At 41.8% G+C, this 20,444-nt stretch overlaps 1 long non-coding RNA gene and 1 other non-coding gene across 2 annotated transcripts; one reads left to right on the top strand and one right to left on the bottom strand.

Annotated features, from left to right (window-relative positions):
• Positions 1–12,132: 12,132 nt before the first annotated feature.
• On the bottom strand, positions 12,133–20,312 carry LOC132770034 (uncharacterized). The gene is made up of 4 exons (XR_009630980.2): positions 20,214–20,312; positions 19,594–19,667; positions 13,372–13,565; positions 12,133–12,617 (listed from the first exon to the last, which is right to left on the bottom strand). It is a non-coding gene; the product is annotated as an uncharacterized lncRNA (long non-coding RNA).
• On the top strand, positions 19,810–19,881 carry TRNAP-AGG (transfer RNA proline (anticodon AGG)). The gene has a single exon. It is a non-coding gene; the product is annotated as a tRNA-Pro (tRNA).
• Positions 20,313–20,444: the final 132 nt, after the last annotated feature.

The raw sequence follows: 20,444 nt of genomic DNA on the forward strand, positions 1-20,444 counted from the left end.
CTGAGAAACTGTCAGACTCTATGTTAAGTATTAAACTTATAGTTTGTCAAGCAACAACTAACTGTCAAATGCCATAGCTCGGTAATGTATTTTCGTGAGGTTCAATAAACTCTGAGGTTATTTTATGCTGTCAGGGTAAGAGATTAAGTACAGATATTAACATACATAAGTCTTTACAGTATTCATGATCTTGCATATGGTGTGTTTTTGAAAATGATATCACTTATTTTATGAACTAGGGGATCTTCTAGACTTTACATTTTACATACCAGTGCATTCCTGTAGTTTTCCTCTAGGATTTTATTTTAAACAAATTTTGAATATGAACAGTTGTGTGTGATTATTGGAATTTGGGCATATAGTACAGGGTGCTACAATACACCCATGCATTTTTCTATGTATGTGGGCACACACCTCTGCTCAGTATGTTGTTTAAAGTGAGAACTGAAAAACTGAAGCTTAATCCAGACAAGACAGAGGTCTTCCTGCTCAGTCATGAGGCTGATTGGGGTATAGGGTGGCAACCTGTGCTCGACGGGGTTACACTCCCCCTGAGGACACAGGTACACAGTCAGGAGGTCCTCCTGGACTCAGCCTTGATGCTTGAAGCTCAGGTGTCGGCTGTGGCCGGGAGGACCTTCGTGCAGTTAAAGCGTGTGCACCAGCTGTGACCGTACCTCGAGAAGCCGGACTTGGCCACAGTGGTCCATGCCTTAGTTACATCAAGATTGCATTACTGTGATACACTCTATGTGAGGCTGCCTTTGAAGACGGCTTGGAAACTACAATTGGTCCGAAAATCTGTAGCCAGGCGACTAACCGGAGCCAGATATAGGGAACACACGATGCCCCTATTAAAGCAGCTCCATTGGCTGCCAATAAGTTTACAGTCCCAATTCAAAGTGCTAGTTGTAACCTATAAAGCCTAAACACATCGGATCCTGCCTCTCTTATTTTATTGTATTTTATATTGTGTTCACTTTCATATATGTTTTAGGCACTTTGTACTGTCTGTAAGCAGCCCTGAGTCCCTTTGAGGAAATGGTGGCGGGATGGAAGAATAAAGTTATTTATTATTATTCAAATGCTGGCTATTAACACTTAAATAAAAAGAAATCAGGCACTGTGATAGCAGAGGGTCTAACAACTGGGCATTCTTGCCACCCTCCTCCAGTATCTATATGGACTCAGATCCAGACACTTGACAACCTGTCTACCAATCAATGATCTCTGCTAACCCAGCCCACTTACTGGGGCTAACCTCAAGTGACAGAAATTGGATCCCCCACAGGTAAAAGCCACTCTATGGATCCTCTGCTGCCTGAGGGTGAAGCTGGGACCTCTAACCCCAAACCGATCATGACTTATGCGCCTGTACCCCCAAGATCCTATATGTGGATTCCCAAATAAGTGTAATGGGCACACCACCTCCACTTTCCCAAAAATGGATCAAAACCCATGCAAAACCGCCCACTCATAACAAGAGAATAATTGTTGGAAAGCTTATAACAATTTCAAGTAGATTGAGGTGGGGTGGATAGGAAGAAGAAGAAGCAAGAATGAGGCAGTGTGTCAAAGGGGAATGCTTTTATATGCTATCCAAACAGACCTGTGTGACACATACAGGTCTGCCTGGGAGAGTCCTTCATTACTTAACAAGGATGCATTTCTATTGGCTGGATTTTCCTGCATGCCAAGAAACCTCTGCCTCCAAGAAGATATGCCCAGCCTTTGCTTTTCTCCTCCCAGCTGTGAGTGCAAAACAAGTCTCAAGTCCAGGGAGGCTTGTGCAGATGTTTTTAGGATGCTTCTTTTAGCTACTATGCAGATCTGAATAATATGTCCATGTTGGTCCCATAAAAAGTCACAGGCTCATATATATCAAGCAGGAATGTGGAAATTGTGTCTTTGATGCAACAATCATTTATGCTGACTATCATGATTTCAGCTTCCTAAATGCAGTTGTCACAAAAGCACAGCACAATATAGCACAAGGAAGGCCTATTTGCATCTGCAGCACTTTGATACTCCTTAATGCAACCACAAGAGTAGCTTATTACACCCTGTGAAGCTTCAGGGTGTGTTGTCTCATATAGCCTATTATCACAGGCTAGGATTGCGAAATCATAGAGTTGGAATGGACTGCAAGGGCCATGTAACCCTATCCTTCACCATGCAGATATACACAACAAAGCACTCCAAAATGATGCCCATCCAGCCTCTGTTTAAAAACTTCCAAAGAAGGAGGGTCTCCCCACATCTGGCAGTCAATATGGTTCTGTGTCTGCAATCATTGCTTTATTATTTCACATTGTTTTCCATCCCTGTTATTTCGTAGACATACTGCAATGTAATGATGTGATTTATTAAAATGCCATTGTAGTGTTTTCTAATAGTATGATTCGTTTAAAATTCATGAGCAAAGTGTGCTACTAGGCAGCCCAGTTTGACCCTCAGGGCGCTTCCAGACTGCACTAAATCACGGGCTTTAAACAGGGACGAAAAATCCCGGCATACAGACCTGTTGGTCCCGGGATTTCTGCTTCCATTGTTCAGACTTGATGCTTGGTCGCGAGATTTAGAGGCTCCCAAGATGGCCATCTCTGGACATCCTTTTTTTTTTCTTCAAAAAAGAAACTCGAGATGCGAAGATGAGAATCATTGAATAAGTGCCATTCCTGGATTATATAAGCTGCAGAACCAACTGTGCAGATTAGACATGTCTGCTCCTGATTGCTCTTATTGTGAAAATATGTACAACGCTGACAAGAGGGCCACAACTTTGTCTTGGCCAGAGAAAAAGTGCCCTCCACACATTTCATGAAGTTTCTGGCACACAAAGTTTTCACGTTCTACTCAACTGTCATCTTCTATTTAGGAACTGACCGATCAGAAACAAACATCTAAAACCCAGGAACAAAGCCAGATAAAAATCCTGTGATTTACGATTGCAGGGACATACAGACATGTGAAGATCCACATATTTTTTGCCGTTTGTAGTGATTGCTTCCACGTTTGCAAGGAACGGCGTCTGGCCACCCTCCTGTTTGCTGCGAAAGCTCCTGGCATAAAAGTACTGTCAGGACAGGCCCTCAGTACCTCTCTTTAAACCCCATATATTTTTTAAAAAAACATGCTCCCAAAATGGTTAAATCCCCCCAAAGACTGTGGAGTAAATGATCTGCTATTTCTTTGTATTTCTTCCCATGGCAGGTCTTCAGGTTGGCAAAGGTCCTTCTTAGGGGCTAGAAGAACATCTAATATCTTAAAGCTACATATTTTGTGTTTGCATAACTTCTTTCTCAACAACAACAAAAACCAGTATTCGTTGCATAATACGTTTCACAATGTATTAATACAGTTCAGCATTTCAAAAGAGACACTTTTGAGTACAGTAGTTTAGAATCTTCACTCAGGTTTTTAAAATCTCTTTCCTGCTTTTGCCAAGCAAATGTTTTGCTGAGAGAAGAAAATCTCCTTCGTCTTCTGTCCTATTAGCAGTGTTCTGTCTTCACAAGTCATAGTGTATTATGTGAGATTAAAGCACACTCAATATGACAGGCACAGAACTTCTAATTATTAAAAAAGGAACAGCTTGGAGAGTATGTTGGGTCTCTTGCACACTGCACAGTTGTAGCACTTTGATACTCCTTACACTGCCATGGTTGCATCCTAGGGAATCCAGCGATAGGTAGTTTCATTAGGTATTTATAATATTTTATCAGATAACTCTTCTGCCTCACAAAACTGTAAATCCCAAGACTCCCAGGATTCAGTCATGGCAGTTAAAGTGATATAATTGTGCTGTAATTGAATTGTGTAATGTCACAAGAGGTCGGAGTCTTTATGCTACTCCTGCCACATGACTATAGTTACAAGGCTAGTAGCTGTATTTACACGGGGTCTACTGTATCCATGAGGGTTTGGTTCCAGGACATTGTACAGAAACAACAAAAGACCCCACCCATGATCACACCCCATATTATTAAATGACTGTAATGTGAAAGTGCATGCTTCAGTACATCTATATTCATTTCACCGCTATTTAATAATGTGGGGCATGTTGATCCATGGTCAGTGGAAATCATAGATCCAGGGCCAACAAACCTGGAGGGTCACTGTATTTACAAATTAAAGTAAAATTGAGCCAATACATTTTGCTGATTTGTCCCCAGCAGCATTCCACACACACACATATCAATTGACGCCTTCATGTGCAGATTATAGAAAAGATATGCAGGAAACCTGTTGGTCAATGACCTAACACAGGCCACCCAGGTAACATGAGTGTTGCTGCAAACAGAAAAGGGAGGGATATTGCTCCATTCCCTTAACATTCCAATCTTCTCAAGAGACAGGAAAAGGGCAACTACTGAAAGGACATGTTGCTTTTGCAACAACCCAAAGTACTACAGGTTGAGTTTCCCATATCTGGAAATCTGAAATCCAAAATGACCAGTCATGAAGAAGTTCCAGATTGTGAAATCTGAAGCAGAGGGACCCTCCTCTCTGTTTCACAAAGGGCTCATGCTTCTTGGAAACTAGTTTCCACAGGAGAATATTCCATTTTGCAAAAGCATATTATTTTCCTTGGTATCCCATTTAAGTAGTTTCTCCCCTGCACCCTAAACACAGAAAAAAAAATATTCCAAATGAAAGCTCAGTTTTTTTCCTACTGATTTGCTATATTTCAAACTGCAGGAAAGCTATTGCTTTTGGGTTTTTTAAAATTACTTTTGCATGTATTCTCTTTCACTGCTTGACATTATGTTATTACTAGAGATGGAAATCAATGGAAATGTACAAGTGCATTTTAAAGCACAATATCTCTTTTTTTCTTACTTTTTACAGCACTGTGATTAAGATTTACACATTGCCTGGGTTTAAGGAACAAATCAGCCATAAATTGAATCACTGTAAGAAAGCTAGATGAACACAATGAATTTATTACTTATTTATTTATTTTATACCGCTTTTCTCACTCTAGCGGGAGACTCAAAGCAGTTTCCAACATAAATATGGCAAAATGTAATGCCTCACATACAGAAACCTAACATAATGATAATAATATACAATTATCAATTAAATCATAAAACACGACATCATTTAACATTCAAACATGGAATTAAAAACATATCAATATAAACCTTAAAATCACACAATCCAACAATCATAGTCCAGGCCGTTTCAAATATCATATCTATTGCACATAATCCCTGGATCATTCCTTGTACTGCTTACTGCCCAAAGGCTTGGCCCCATAGCCAAGTTTTTACTTTTCATCTGAATGCCAGAAATTGTATTTCTCCTCAAATTACTATGTCAAGATCAACCATCCTTGCAAAGTCAGGAAAACCCGGCACTTAAGATGATCCATTATTTGGGCGAAATTCTACTGAAACCAGACTGGCTATTAGATCCTTCCAAGCACAAAGTCAGTCTGGATGAGCAAAATCAACTTAGACCCAGATTACTATTTCAACAGGAAGCTGCAATTATGCAATTCATTTAGTGTGGAAGCAGTCAGCAGTTCTTGATAAATGAACACAGGGTCTCTTTCAGCCTAAAAGCATCTCAGAACACTGTGGGAACAGACATTTGAGTTTTGATTACAATCTTATCTACATTTACTTGTAAATTCTATTGAACTCAGCAGGACTTAACAGTTAATATGTTTAGGATGGACTGTTAAGACCACAGTGAGATTCAAGATTTTGTGATGGTTGTGATTCGTCTTGACATCACCTCCAATTTATACAGATCCTATCCTGGGGTTTTCTTTGCATGATTTAATCAAGAGGTTTTGACATTGCCTTCCCATTGAATCTGAGATTATCTGATTTGCCCAAGGACACCCTAGCGTTCCATGGCAGAGTGGGTATTTGAACCCCGGTCTCAGAATTGTTGATCAAGTACATTATGTTGGCTCTTCCAAGAGGTTACACTGGAGAATTCTACATATTGGCTTTATACTTTTCCACATACATTTTACTATATTATCAAGGGGGCCAGTCCAGCAGAGTTGATGGCATAGGAGCATCTCTTCAATGATGGCGATCTTTGCTTCTTCCAGCATGCTGGCATTTGTCCACCTGTCTTCTCAAGAGATTTGCAGAATTTTTCAGAGGCAACGCTGATGGTAACGTTCCAGGAGTTGAGTGTGATGTCTGTAGACAGTCCTCGTTTCACAGACATATAATAGGGTTGGGAGGACAATAGCTTTATAAAAAGCACCTTAGTATTCCTATGGCTGTCTCGATCCTCAAACACTCTGTGCTTCATTCAGAAAAAATGCTGCACTTGCAGAGCTCATGTGGCATTGTATTTCACTATCAATGTTGACTTTTGTGGAGAGGTGGATGACATAGTAGCAGAATGGTCAACATTTTCTAATATTACACCATTAAGCTGTATTTCTGGCATTGAAGAGGGATTGGCTGGTGACTGCTGGAAGAGCACTTTGGTTTTCTTGATGTTCAATGAGAGGCCAAGCTTCACGTATGTTTCTATAAAAGTGTTTAGAGTGGCTTCTAGGTCTTCTTCTGAATACACACAGATGATGTTTTCATCAGCATATTGGAGTTCTATAACAGATGTTGTTGTGACCTTGGTTTTGGCTTTCAGTCTGCTGAGGTTAAATAGATTTCCATCCGTGAAATAGATGATTTCCCCTCCAGTGGGAAGCTTCCTATCAACAAGATGAAGTATCATAGCGATGAAGATGGAAAATAAGGTTGGGGCAATAACATCGTCTCCCAAAGCAGTTACTATTCGTTCAACTCAAAAATGGAAAACAGAATGTTAGTGGACATGAAAAGAGATGTAAAGATGGGCTTAAAGCTAACCTTAAAAACTGTGGCATAGACACCAAGAACAGGGAAGCCTTTGGCTGGCATGACTCAGTGCTATGAAATCCTGGACTTGTAGTTTGGCCAGTCATCAGCACTCTTAGGCACAAAAGGCCAAAGAGCCCGTAAAACTATAACTCCAATGATTCCATAGCATTGAGCCATGGCAATTGAAGTGATGTCAAACTGGATTCATTCCAAAGTGTAGGTGCACCCTCAATGGGTTTCTATGGCTGAGGAGGATTCAAGACAGGTCTCCAGAGTAGTAACCGATGCTCAAACCACCATACCATGCTGATTCTCCATACCAAGTGAAAATCATATCTTAAAATCCAAATTTCCCATAAAAACATCCCTCAATGTCCTAAACCAAAAGCAGGAAGTCATATTCCTAAGCATTTCATGGTATTCATATCACATCGACAACTGACAGTGTACTGCAGCAATCCCTTAAACGTTTTGACGGTGCTGTTGAAGGGAACTCTCCTTTTAACCTAAAGGTGAATCTTAAAAAGTCAGCCAGACTCCATAGGGATAATAGCCAAAAATTCCTTTATTTCAAGTGCGGCCGCACTGAGACAGAACAGCGAGACAAATCAGATGTCTATCAAAAGGCTGCCTGTGCCATCTGATCTTTTCAATCTGATTCTTATACCCTTCTCCTGCCGTGTCATGAACAGATCCACCTCCCTTCCAAACTTCCCTTTCAAAACATCTTCTTTCACCTCCTTCCCTTTCAACTCTACAAGGACAGAGCCCTTTCACCCACATACAGAGTCTCGTACTCATGTTATGACTGCAGATCCTTGGATGTCATCCCGTCCTGTCCTTCAGCCCTGCATCTTGTTCTTTCCTGTTCTCTTCCAAAACTGTCTCCCCTCGCGTCCTTGCGCCCTTTTTATGGCAAAGGGCAAGACTCTTCCTGGCTTTTACAGTTTTCAGCATTTTTCCCAATAGGCACTAATAATTTCCTAATAAGCTCTATTCACTCCTTCACTCCCCCATTTTTTTTTTTTTTTTTTTGCGAAAGCTGAAGATACAGAAGCTGAAGCAAAATCAATATCTGGTTATGACATTTTTATAATATTCAGGTCTTCTTGCAACTAATACTAATTGACGTGAAGTAGGAATCGCACTTGCGGTACATTTATGACATATCTTCATGATGAAGGGAAAGCATATTATCATTAAAAAGAATATAAAAATCAACATAACAATACCCAAGAATAATCCTTTCAACCAGCCAAAACTTGGTAACCATGAAGTTAGCCCATTCCACCAATTTCCATCTGCTTGGGAGTAGGTAGCTCGTACCTTGGTAACAATCTCATGGAGTTTAGCAACATCTTCCTCAATCTGACCTGACTTGTTGATATAGTGACAACATGTGGTATTTAGCCATACACAAAGACCCCCCTGCTTGGTCAACAGGTAATCTAAGGCCAGTTTATGCTGCATTAGCATCCCTGCTAGGGAATCCACTTCCCTTTGAAGCATTATCAACCCATGGATTGAAGAATTGGCTAGGCATTCTATTTGGGCAGATATTCTCCTGATTTGCCTGATGTTCAGACCCACTCCTACCGCTGGGAAAAAGATAGCACCGAGTCTTTCCCCCTCAGTCAGGTAAGTGTTGTCAGGATCATATCCCAGTTCCTCTTGGTATTCTCTCTTCTTTCTATTCCATGCCCATTGTTTTTCCCAGGCATGTTTTGGCTGGTGCAAGGGGTAAGCTCTTATACCAGCTGGGAGTAGGCTTCCCAACGTACAGGTGCCATTCCATACAGGGGGTAACATTTTCCCTGCCCAATTTCCACAGATCCAAAACAATCCCGGGGGCAATCCTCCCGCTCCTGTTGGACTGTGTAAGGTACTTGATTCATATACCTTCCATAGGGCTTGTTCAGCTATCAAATTATTATATAATCGAATTACACCTGCTCCATTTACATCATTACAATGTAAGGGTGAAGAGAGATTTAAATTTTCGGTCTGATTAATACACAAAACCTTATTTTCATAAAGCGTCACAATCATCTCACAAGTGGGGTAATGTCCTAAATGTATACGCTTCCGGGGTCGTGTCTCAATCTGTCCCTTTGTATATCCCCACTCACTCTTATTATTTCGGTGAATACATAAAGGGGCCACTGGAGTGGGTTTCCTCAGAGTCAAGGTGCTTTGACTTCTGTCTTTTGTCCAGTTGGAATGATAGGCCCATACCTTTGTAGAGTTCCATCCTGACCAATTTAAAAGCGGGCCGGGAACTATCGGCCACCCCTGTGAGTGGGTAGACGGACCATGAGAACACACCCAACAATTAGTGACATTTCCCGTAGAAAAGATAGCATCAACCAGCTGATGGAATAAATTTGCATGCCATCCTCCTTGAACAATGACTGGGCTAACCACTGTTATCCAAAAGGCAATGTACCACTTGAAGTTCCACCTCATGGCTATGTTTAAGGCAAAAAGAAGAGTCTATATCTCAACAATCTAAAATTCCGACAGTGTTTTCAAATCTCTTGATCCAATCAATAATCAGTTATGAAGGCTGGCTATGCTGCCTTTGGGGGAGGTCCTACTCTATTTTTCCAGGCTTCTATTTCCTCTTGATGAGTAGCTATCAGGGTGCACTGTATACACCTGTTCAGATAACGCTGAGCATTAGGGTGTACATATGTCCAATGAATCTCTAAAGCTGGAAACCCTAAATCTGTAGTAACAACAACTGGAGTATCTAAAGGCACACGGATTTTTCCTGCCATATACTCGATTCTCCCAAGGAGAGGATCTTCTTGATCACGTAGTCTCTGGTACACTCTTGAACTCGTAGTCTTAACTCTTGAACACGTAGTCTTAACTCTTGAACACGTAGTCTTAACTCTTGAACACGTAGTCTTTTAGTTTTGGACCTTTTTGAACCGCAATCGAAGTGGATTTCCGCGAACAGGGGACACCGACCACTCTGGAGGCGCTCGCTTGATCCTAGTATAATGGATCCAGGCCCGGACACCGTCTAGCTTCACTGCAGTTGGAGTTGTCAACAGGATCGGGTATGGACCTTTCCACTTAGGACCCAATGGCTCCACTCGGTAGTCTTTCAACAACACCAGGTCACCTGGAGAAAAAGGATGTAGGGCAGTAACAGGAAAAGGTGGCTTCAAATCTGCAGTGTATTTTGCTAGTGCATTTAAAGTTGTTCCCAACAGCTGAACTTCTTTCACTAGGTCTTGTCTCCCTAACTCCAATGTATCTCCTTTCAAATGTTTCAGCCCTAAGGGCGGTCTTCCAAACATGAGCTCATATGGGGACAGTCCTAGAAACCTAGTTGGGGTACAGCGCACTCTCAAAAGTGCCATTGGTAAAACTTGTACCCAGGTAAGGGTGGTCTCTTGACACATCTTGGTTATGATTCCTTTCAAAGTTCTGTTCATTCTTTCTACTTTTCCTGATGACTGGGGCCTGTAGGCACAATGTAGCTTCCATTGGGTCCCTATCAGAGTAGCTAACTTCTGTATGACCTCATGTACAAAAGAAGGCCCGTTATCTGATCCAATGTGTAATGGAATTCCATTTCTAGGGATAATGTCTACAATGACTTTTTTAGTAACTAGTTCACTATTTTAGTGGAAGAATGCATTTTGGTGCACTACTTGGTATTCCCATTGGGTAGTAACTTACACATTTATCAAGTTGACTAAAATGTACCAAAAGTGTATTCTCTCATTGAAATATCAAGCATTCTCTTCATTAAGTAAATCCTAGCAGAGGTTAGATTTCACCTGAAAAAGCCTTGAAGTCAGAACATCTCCTTCATATACTTCACATGAAACCCAGAAGTATTCTTCTCTTTTCACACAAGACAAGTAAATCCTAATTACAGGAGGAGTTATCATATGACATAGTTCCTCTTCTGTTGTTCTCCAAGAGAGAGATCTTTGGAAAGTGTTTCTATTACAAAAAGAAGTTAACAGAAGTTTGGGGTTTGTAAAGCCAAGGCTTTCCAAACCATCTTCCAGGAGAACAACAGAAGAGGAACAATGCTATGTGGCAAGTCCCAGGCAAAAGTGTGATTGCAATAGACCTGCCTTGTGTGATAAGCTTCTTATATAGCAACTCACTTTACAAATCTTTCCCATTTCTTTATACTAGTGTTTCTCAACCTTCCTAATGCCGCAACCCCTTAAGACAGTTCCTCATGTTGTTGTGACCCCCCAACTATGAAATTATTTTGTTGCTACTTTATAACTGTAATTTTGCTATTTTTATGAATTGTTATGTAAATATGATATGCGGATATATTTTCATTCACTGGACCAAATTTGGCACAAATACCCGCTACGCCCAAATTTGAATACTGATGAGGTTGGTTGATTTTGTCATTTGGGAGTTGTAGTTGCTGGGATTTATAGTTAACCTACAATCAAAGACTATTCTGAACTCCACCAATGATGGAATTGAACCAAACTTGGCACACAGAACTCCCATGACCAATAGAAACTACTGGAAGGATTTGGTGGGCATGACCTTGAGTTTTGGAGCTGTAGTTCATCTACATCCAGAGAGCTCCGTGATTTCAAACAATGATCTGGACCAAACTTGGCACTCAAAATGTGAACATTGGTGGGGTTTGAGGAAAAGAGACCTTGACATTTGGGGTTGTGATTGCTGGGATTTATAGTTTACCTATAATTAAAGAGTATTCTGAACCCCACCAATGACAGAATTGGGCCAAACTTCCCACATAGAATCCCCATGCTTTGAAGGGACTCACTGGCATGAGCCTCCCGTCAACCTCACATGCTCTCCCTTGCCCACACATGTGCACTATGCTGCCCTGTGCTGAGCTTGCCTGCTCTCCCCTCCCCATTTGGGATTCTCAGAAACAGCCCTTCCCTTGGCTGAGAGGCCAGCAAATTACTGCAGAAGAGGGCTTTTGGTGGAAGGATTCACCGTCTGTTTCCAAAAAGGAAGAGAAGGACAGGTGGAGAGATGTTCAGCCTTCTCTGCCAAAGGGGTTCCTAAGAACATCAGAAACATATAGTTTCTGATGGTCTTTGGTGACTCCTCCAAAACCTTTTTATGACTTCCCCAGGAGTCCTGACCCCCAGTTTGAGAAACGGTGACTTATACATTATATAATTATAACACTCTTACTCCACTTTAACTGCTATGATGGGCATTATAATCTGATGAGGCACCAGCGCTCATCCAACTATGACCTTGCTAAAGTGGAAATCCCAATATTTCAGAGGATGGAATTATGGCAATTAAAGTAGAATCGTAGCACTATAATTTTGTAGTGTTATGAAGCCCGCAGCAGGAAATGATAGCAAATAATATTTTAATCACTGTGAGAGGTGTTCTTTATTTTCATCACGAATAGCTGGGAAAAGATGCTAAAATGCAGAAGAAATGAAGTACAAGCGGCCAGAATGATGTCCCATTCAGTGAAACGCTTCCAGAGTGTGTGGTTTTGATTTTGGCTTTGGTTGTGACTGTGACCTTTTCAGGGGTTGTTGAGATTATCCTTACAACCCCTGCTCTTGATTTTTGCTCCAAAACATTGAGTTTGACTTGTGTTGGCTCAGCAGCTATGTCTGGAGGATTCTTGACATCACAGAAGTAAGTGCCATTGTCTTTCGCCTGGACGTTTTTCACTATGATAGATGCATCGCTCATAGTAAAGTTTCCATCCCACCTGGTCCGGCCACTGAATTGTGTACTCTTCCCAGTATATTCCTTCCCGTCAGAATAGTAGAAAAACTGTAATAACAAAAGAAAATATATTATATTTGCATTGACATTAAATTTTTGCTTCTTTCTTCATTTAGCTAGGTTTTCCAAAATTTAGCTGCTTGCATATAATTTGGATTCTGCGAAGAAAACCTTGCATTCTGAGAGGATAGTCTGAGATGACGGGTTACAATAAACTCTGTTTAATAACAATTATTATATAAGCATTGTAATAGTAATAAACAGCCAAATATTTTGTAAAAGAATAAAAGTCTCAAACCATGTATGTATAAAAAAATTGGATAGAATCATTAGACCCCAAAGGCTATAATAAAAATAGATGGAGAGAGAGCATTATTTATTTATTTACAGTATTTGTATATTGCTTTTCTCACCCCGAGGGGAACTCAAAGCGGTTTACACATAAGTAATGGCAAAAATTTAATGCCAGTACAAACAATTACAATTATACACTACAATTAGACATAAATTAAAATTTAAAAAATACATCCATTATTCAAAGGGACTGAAGGCAAAGCAGAAAGAGACCAGGGAAGCAGGACAGAGACAACTGGATTGTTAGCATTTTATAGACTCATAGAGTTGGAAGAGATCACAAGGGCCATCCAGTCCAGCCCCCTGTCAAGCAGGAACATATATCAATAGACATTGAATAGTCATCAATAAGATGTTTGTGCATGTGACAAGTGTAAAGAGTACTGTCAAAATAACCCTAACCCTAGCCCAATCCATATTCATATTTACCTGAGATATCAGCTCTTACCGTTATGGGACGAGCGGTTGACTCCTCGTGCTGAAAGCTCCAAGTAACTGAGGTTGCAGCGCTGATCTCCTCTGAGGACTGGAAGGTGCATGGAAGCCTTGCATCTGTCCCAGCCTTCACAGTGAGTTCAGTTGGCAGGGCCATTTCCATGACTACAACATCTTCTATTGAATTACAAGATGCCAACTGTGTCCCTTTCCAAACAATAACATTACATAGTTATACAATGGCAATGGTTGACAAAGTTATGCATAAGCATCTTGCTTGCAAATTAATTTGGCTTTTAGATATTTAGCTCTGCAAGAGGGGAAGCTGTAGGTCTCAAAAGCATCTTCCATCTTGCTGCACCTCCCATAATTTGCCTATGTTGACAAAAGTGGATGGGAATTGCAGCCCAACAATATCTGGAGGCAGAAGCATTTAAATGTGTTTGAATTACGAGATATAAGTAGCAATGTCCAAGCTCTGAGATAAGAAATCTTTTTTTAGTAGGGATAAATATAGCAGATAGTATGAGTAGAAACAATTTTTAGTTCTCAACCATCATATATGGTTGTTTTGCTCCTTTCACTCAATTTCACCTCCCTGGCACTGATACCTAAAGCACAAGCACCACAACACTCGAAGATGCCCTACCCATGTCTAGTCACGTCTAGCCCACATCTATGGCAGGTATCCTCAGAGTTGTGGGGTCTGTTGGAAACTAGGAAAATGGGGTTTATATATCTATGGAATGTCCAGGGTGGGAGAAAGAACCCTTGTCTGTTGGAGATAGGTGTGAATGTTCTTTCTCCCACCCTGGACATTCTACAAATATATAAACCTCACCTGCCTAATTTCCAACAGACCTCACAACCTTTGAGGATGCCTGTCATAAATGTGGGTGAAACATCAGAAGAGAACGCTTCTAGAACATGGCCATACAGCCCGGAAAACTTACAACAACCCAACACAAATGCATGATTGCTTCCCTGGTCCAGCTTAAGGAATATTGAAAGAAAAAGAGTTACAAATTCCTAGCCTCTGATTCACAATTACAGACTCGGCCTCCATAAAGCGCTGGGTGTTTTAAAAACTGCTGCATTTCCAAATAAACCTTGAGATTTCTTGTGCCAAAATTGTGTACAAAGGCCATAGCCGTCATGTCCTGGCACATCCTCAGAACAGAGTACAAGTTAAAAAACCAGAGACCAAAATTAGGAAGTGGTGCACTAGAATTGCCCATTCAGCATGGGACTTAAAGGGACTTAGAAAAAAGGAGACATTATATTCTGCAAAAAAACAACTTTTTCTCAGAAGCCACACTAGTTTGGCACTTGCAGATCCCCAAAAGTAACAGGTTTATAAAATTAGATGATCCAAACAAAACATTTGCTTAGAAGCCCATCCAAGACAATGGAGCTAGGAAACCACTACTCGGCTGTTTAGGATTGCTCTTTTCTTTTATGGTTTGAGTGACCCACTTAAGGTGGAATCAGGTGCCAAACAGGGATGTGTTATTGCCCCAACCTTATTTTCCATCTTCATCACTATGATACTTCATCTTACTCATGGAAGTCTTCCCACCGGAGTGGAAATCATCTGTTGGACAGAAGGCAACCTCAGCTGACTGAAAGCCAAAATCAAGGTCACAACAACATCTGTTACAGACCTCCAATATGCTGATGACAATGTAGTCTGTGCGCATTCAGAAGAAGACCTACAAGCCACCCTAAACACCTTTGCAGAAACATACGAGAAACTCGGCCTGTCACTGAACATCAAGAAAACCAAAGTGCTCTTCCAGCAGTCACCAGCCAATCCCTCTGCAATGTCAGAAATACAGCATGATGATGTAACATTAGAAAATGTTGACCATTTCCGCTACCTTGGCAGCCACCTCTCCACAAAAGTCAACAATGACTCTGAACTACCACACCGCCTGAGCTCTGCGAGTGCAGCATTTTTCCAAATGAAGCACAGAGTATTTGAAGACAGGGACATCCATAGGGATACCAAGGTGTTTGTTTACAAAGCCATTTTCCTCCCAACCCTGCCATATGCCTGTCTACAGGCGTCACACTCCACTCTTGGACGATTCCATCAGTGTTGCCTCCGAAAAATCCTGCAAATCTCTTGGGAAGACAGGTGGACAAATGTCAGTGTGCTGGAAAAAGCAAAAACCACCAGCACTGAAGCGATGCTGGACCAGCCATGTTGTCTGAATGCCCGATCACTGTCTCCCAAAGCAGTTACTCTATTTATTTATTTATTTTGAACACTTGTACCCTGCCCTTCTCAACCCCCTGGGGTGGGGAGACTTAGGGCAGCTTCCAATCGGCAGCAATTCGATGCCACAATAAATACATAATAGAACAAGCAATCAATTACAAATAGTTAAAAACATTAAACAATACAATTTTAGAAACTACTAAGAATTACCACTTTAGTGGCCATTATTAGCTGAAGGCTAGTTGAATGCTCCATCAAACTTATCCATAATCCGTTTCCAAGCCATTGTCAATATTGTTATTGTCATTGTCCGCTTAATTACCCAAAGGCCTAGTCCCACATCCAGGTTTTTAACTTTTTCCTAAAGATGAGGAGGGATGTAGATGACCTAATTTCCCCAGGGACTGAGTTCCACAGGCGGGGAGCCACCACCGAGAAGGCCCTGTCCCTTGTCCTGGCCAAGCACGTTTGAGACAGAGGCGGGGCCGAGAGCAGGGCCTCCCCAGAAGATCGTAAACTCCAAGGTGGGACGTAGAAGGAGATACATTCAGACAGGTACGCTAGACTCCCATTATCTGTTAGTCTGCCCATTGTATAGTGATCCAAGGGAAAGACACCTGAAACCCTTGTTGACACAAGATGAAGGAAACTCTACTGCAGAAACAGAGCGATACAAATAACTTACAAAGTAGTCCCTTTTGCTTGCTCTGCAAAAAAGATCACACAGAGTTAGATAAAATTGCTATCAACTGCCAAGGAGATTCTAAGGGTTAACTGGATCCTCTCCTAAAATGTATTTTAACTATTATTAACTTTCATTGTTTTTGCTGTGGGAGCAAATTATGGTTCTGTTTAGCATCTTTGGTGCCTGTACTCTGAGGGTACTATTGTGCGCGTGTGGTGCTTTTTGTCATGACCTTGGGCCCGTACAATAAACTATTTTTTGTATTGACTCCCAACTCAAGAAGTGGAAATGTAATGTTGGTGGACAGGAAAAGAGATTTAAAGATGGACTTAAAGCCAACCTTTAAAACTGTGGCATAGGCATTGAGAACTAGGGAGCCGTGACCCTTGAGCGCTCTAACTGGAGGTCAGCTGTGACTAGCAGTGCTGTGGAATTGGAAGAGGCACGAACGGAGGGAGAAATGTGCCAAGAGGAAGGCGCGTCAAGCCAACCCTTTCACCTGGAAACCAGTGTCCTCACTGTGGGATAACATGTGGATCAAGATTAGGGATCCATAGCCACCTATAGACCCCCATCTGGAGGACCATCATCCTCGAGCTAGGATGGATCGCCTATGTAAGTGAGTGAGTGTAAGGCAGGCAGGCACTAAGTTTCCCTCCAGCTGTCTCAACCTTGTTTACTGCTGGAATGCAATGATTCTTCCGCATCTCCTATTGAAACTTTGCCTTCTGGCAATCCCTTTTTCTACAGCAAAGGGCGAGCAGAGGCTTGCGTTCCCACGTGACCCGGAAACGCGGCGCGCGAGGGTGGGAGGGGGTGGCACTCACAGCTGCCGAAAGCCAAAGCCGCCAGCAGCCAGAGCGCAAGCGCGCCGGAGGGAGAGGCCCTGCGCCTCGTTGGAGCGCCACCTGCCGGCACCCTCGCGAACAGCGCGGCCATCTCTCTGCGGGGCGGCCGAGAAGGAAGGATCCCGCCCGGATGCCCCACCCCTGGCAGTGACGTCTCCCGGCCCTCCCGTTGTGACGTCACCGCCCAGCCATTGTTGGGGGCGGGGAATGGGTTGGCCGAGGAGAATTTCCGCGCAGACTCAGTTCGAGCCCTGCCACCCACACCTCAGTCAATCACATCATACATCAGATTAGAATTGCACCTTTGAAAAATCTCTAGGCGCATCACCGCATTCTTTCCACCAAAAGAGGGTTTAAAATTATGAGAAACAATAATAAATGCCCCATAATAATAATAATATAGATTGACTGTCTCTTTAAATGGTTGGTGTCAAGGTGTTGCCACATATAAATGTATGGCAATTTCCTGGTATTGCTGAGCCAAACGAGACTGGGATAAGTGACTTCCTCATATGCAGCAGACTCCCAGTTAAACGACACCCATAAGGATTGGTAGATGCTGAATAAATGTAGTTTGTGGTTGTTTGTAGCAAATTGAGAGTTGCTACAAATATTAGGCCTAACTAGTACAGTACTATACCATACACCAGGCATGGGCAAACTTTTGTAGGCTGTTAGGAATTGTGGGAGTTGAAGTCCAAAACACCTGGAGGGCCGAAGTTTATCCATGCCTCTTGGCACATTTCTCTCTTTCGCCCTCAATCCGTGCCTCTACAAATTCCACAGCACTGCTGATCACAGCTGACCTCCAGCCAGGGCTTCCCAATTCTCTGTCTATGCCACAGTTTTTAAGGTTGGCTTTGAGCCCATCTTTAAATCTCTTTTCCTGCCACCAACATTCCGTTTTCCATTCTTGAGTTCGGAGTAGAGCAACTGCTTTGGGAGTCTGATTGGGCATTCGGACAACGTGGCCAGTCCGGCGGAGTTGATGGCGGAGGACCATCACTTCAGTGATGGTGGTCTTTTCTTCTTCCAGCACACTGACATTTGTCCACCTGTCTTCCCAAGAGATTTGCAGGATTTTTCGAATGCAATGCTGATGGAATCGTTCCAGGAGTCGCATGTGGCATCTGTAGATACTAGTTCACGTCTTGCAGGCATATAGCAGGGTTGGGAGGACAATAGCTTCATAAACAAGCACCTTGGTATTCCTACGGATGTCCTGGTCCTTAAACACTCTCTGCTTCATTCAGAAAAATGCTGCACTCACAGAGCTCAGGCGGTTTTGAATTTCAGTGTCAATGTTGACTTCTGTGGAGAGGTGGCTGCCAAGGTAGCAGAAATGGTCAACATTTTCTAATGTTACACCATTGGCCTGTATTTCTGGCATTGGAGAGGGATTGGCCGGTGCCTGCTGGAAGAGCACTTTGGTTTTCTCGATGTTTAATGACAGGCTGAGCTTCTCATATGCTTCTGCAAAGGTGTTTAGAATGGCTTCCGCTGATGGTTCAGTGTACGCAAACTGGGTTTCATGCACAAATCATTGAAATGTTGTATAAAATTACCCCCAGGCTGTGTTTATAAGGTGTATATGACACATAAATGAACATAAATGGCAAGGGTTGTTGTAGGTTTTTTTGGGCTATGTGGCCATGTTCTAGAGGCATTCTCTCCTGACGTTTCGCCTGCATCTATGGCAAGCATCCTCAGAGGTAGTGAGGTCTGTTGGAACTAGGAAAATGGGTTTATATATATCTGTGGAAAGACCAGGGTGAGGCAAAGAACTCTTGTCTGTTGGAGCTAGGTGTGAATGTTTCAACTGACCACTTTGATTAGCATTGATGACCTGGCAGTGCCTGGGGCAATCTTTTGTTGAGAGGTGATTAGATGTTTTTGTTTGTTTCCTCTTTGTTGTTTTGCAAGGCATGAAACAATTAAGGCCAGCTAACACCTCCCAACAAAGTATTCCCCCAGGCAGGAAGCAGCCAGGCTTTGAAGCTGCAAGGTCATTTAATGCTAATCAAGCTGGTCAGTTGCAACAGGCAGACAAGAGTTCTTTCTCCCACCCTGGACATTACTCCACAGATATATAAATCTGGCATGTCAGTTTCCAACAGGCCTCACAACCTCTGAGGATGCCTGCCATAGATGTGGGTGAAACGTCAGGAGAGAATGCTTCTGAAACATGGTCTTACAGCCTGGGAAACTCACAGCAACCCAGTGATTCCTGCCATGAAAGCTTTTGACAGTACATAAATGAACTTGTTTTCACTTGGATCCCATCTATAAGATGCATTATGTACATTATATGCAAATAGAGAAATTCCAAAATCTGGGTTTTTTTTTTAAATCCCAAACATTTCTAGTTCCATGCATTTCAGATAAGGGAAACTCCACCTGTATCTGCAATGTGTCAGTGTATATATTATTTATGCAAATATAATTATATAATCATTGAGCCATCTTTGAAAGGATTACCTGCATTGCTGTCTTTTATTCAACAGGGTAAGAAGGTGGCTGCTTCAATGGCATTAATTAAATGACGCAATTATCTAGAAATCAGGATGAAAAGAATTTCCAAAGGGAAGAAAAGATCAAGGAAAGAAAGATCAACGTTTCTTGAAAACATGCAAAAATGAAAGCAGACAAATACATCAGACTTCTCTAGAAGAACAGGAGGCAGCTTTTCAAGGTGGCTCGTTGGTCTAGGGGTATGATTCTCGCTTAGGGTGCGAGAGGTCCCGGGTTCAAATCCCGGACGAGCCCATTTTTTAATAACAACAATAATACAAGAATCAAACCTAAATAACCCTTGCATTTGGTTGCCCTCCCGCACAAGCATTGCGGTAAGTATTGTCTGGTGTTATTAACTTGAATACATATTTAAATACCTTGTGCACATCTTTTTGTTGTGAAAAATAAAACCTTTGACATGCCTAAACAAAATAGTTAATTTCTGTGTAATAACGTTTCTATTACAACCAGTAAGAAAAGCCCAAAGTAGAAGAAAATGTAATAAAATGCAAATGCAACACCAGGGGCAAAAATTAGATTCCTTTATCCTGTTTTAAATGAAGCACAATTTGTAATAGCCATACCTTTTCTTTATTTTTCCCCATTCCCTCTTCTTTTGCATTAGGATATTTAAAAGCCAACAAGGAAATATTTATTTGTTTTTGCATTATATTATTATTATTATTATTATTATTATTATTATTGTGCATTTTCCCAATCCAAATTATCCTCCTTTCCAGGAAGAACCCGGCAATTGGTTCTCTTGTCTACGCCTTCTTTTGCCTAAGGAGTGGAAGAATGAGGCATAAAAATAA

The sequence above is a fragment of the Anolis sagrei genome, chromosome 3, assembly GCF_037176765.1.
Source record: "Anolis sagrei isolate rAnoSag1 chromosome 3, rAnoSag1.mat, whole genome shotgun sequence".
Classification (NCBI taxonomy): Eukaryota; Metazoa; Chordata; class Lepidosauria; order Squamata; family Dactyloidae; genus Anolis; species Anolis sagrei.